This window comes from Dipodomys ordii, unplaced genomic scaffold, assembly GCF_000151885.1.
Source record: "Dipodomys ordii isolate 6190 unplaced genomic scaffold, Dord_2.0 Scaffold55, whole genome shotgun sequence".
In the NCBI taxonomy this organism is placed as follows: domain Eukaryota; kingdom Metazoa; phylum Chordata; class Mammalia; order Rodentia; family Heteromyidae; genus Dipodomys; species Dipodomys ordii.
Genome location: NW_012267271.1, coordinates 5964704 through 5966416, shown reverse-complemented (window position 1 = coordinate 5966416; position 1713 = coordinate 5964704). Strand labels below are relative to the sequence as shown.

Genomic DNA, 1713 nt, shown 5'->3' with positions numbered 1-1713 from the left:
CAGGACCCTCCACTCCACTCCTCCAAGGCAGAGGCTGGCGCTGCTGGACAGCCCCAGCCGTCGGTACCCTGGGATTTGCCCAGAACAGGATACAAGGTCATGGAAGAACCTTCTGGGCGCTCAGCCCCCTAACATCCAAGGCAAAGGTCAGGGGGACAGTGAGGTCTGGTATCTAGCCCCTAAGGCCAGCTCAGTGGGACAGTTTTATGTTACAGAGTGGTTTAGGTTTAGGTCAGAAAAGCAATCAGCTCGTTTTGTATGTGTGTATGGCAACCATTTTAATGACTGCCAGCGCACCGATGGGAGTGCCCCAGTCGGCAATCTGTTGTTGATGTCTGCCATGGACACAGGAGGGGACAGTGGCAGAGTGAGAGCCACTGGGCCGCATCCTGGTCCTGGGTGTGCTGGGGGGGGGGGGTGCGGCCTGTTCAGAATATCACCTCGGAGTGGACAGACATGAGGCAGACGGTCTCCTGCTCTCAAAGGACTGAAACTTTCTGGAGGAAAAGGATCACTTCTTGTCTTCATGAGCTCTTGAAGGAAAACATCCACGCAGTAGAGAGCGTGTCACCAGGCCAGGGTCGCAGCCTGGCGTGTGTGACAGCCCCTGGGGCCTCCCTGGCATCTCCAGCACATCCGGCCTGTCCCCACCTTGGGGCCCTGGTCCTTGGCTCCCACTGAGTCCTCTGCCCAGAAGCCCCCAGGGTCTCCTATCCGGTTGAGGGTGGGGGGACATGGGGCAGGGGGCTCAGGAGATGCCAGGCCAGATCTCCTTCCTGAGGGCTGAGAGGGGAAGGCTGGGAGGGGAAGGGCCTGCACTTCCTGGAGACAAGCTCCCCCCATTCCTTGGCCACAAACCCTGACCCCACAGCCCTGGGGGAAAGCAGGGAAGCTAGCTCCTGCCCAGGGCCATGACTGGGGCCACCAGGGAGCCGAGCCCTGCCCCCCACCAGCTCCAGGTCTGTTCCTCCTCCAGGTGGCTTCCCCCCAACAGTCGCCAAGCTTGGACCCCTGGCCTGGGGTCTCCCTCCCTGCCTGTGGCCAGCCCAGGAGCAGGGACCCCCGAGCCTCGGCCTCAGGGCTGGGTACAGCCACGTTCCCCCAGGACATCCCTACGGGGACACAGAGAGAAACAAGGCACCAGAGAGGAGGTCCAAGCCTGAGGGGGTACGGAGGGCAGCCTCTGTCAGGAGCACAGCCCGGAGGGCCTGGATGGAGGGGTTGGCAGAACTGGACTGAGCGGGGGTTGTGACTACATAATCATGCCTGGGGTGAGGACTTCACCCCAAGTCCACGGAGGGCCCGGGCAGCCGCCTGGCACATCCGGGGTTTCACTGGCCCACAGGGCGCCACGAGGCAGCATCCCGGGTAGACTGCCTGGAGGTGGTGGCCTAGGCCCAGACTTGGAGTGGAGGAGCCCAGACAGCTCAGGAAGGAAGGACAGCAGCTATCCCTCCCAGGACGATGGGGCTGCCAGGGCGAGGGCTCAGGCATTTCTGGAAGATTCCTCTGGAGAAGGAGGAAATGCGCAGAGGTGGGTCAGGCCCCGGGATGGGGATGCTGCTCCCCCTGACCTCCATATGCCTGCGAGGACTTAGCCAGCTTGCCAGAGCCCCGCACCACAGAGCCCCCGCAAGGGCAGGGGGCGGGGGGGGGGAGGAAAAGATCAGAGCGCGGCAGGCCGGCCCCAGCTCTGCCCTTCTGCAGTTTAGG

At 62.9% G+C, this 1713-nt stretch overlaps 1 protein-coding gene across 1 annotated transcript in view; it reads right to left on the bottom strand.

Moving 5' to 3' along the window:
- Positions 1-1713, bottom strand: part of Ncs1 (neuronal calcium sensor 1) — a 21045-nt gene that overhangs the window by 13750 nt on the left and 5582 nt on the right. The window lies entirely within an intron of this gene.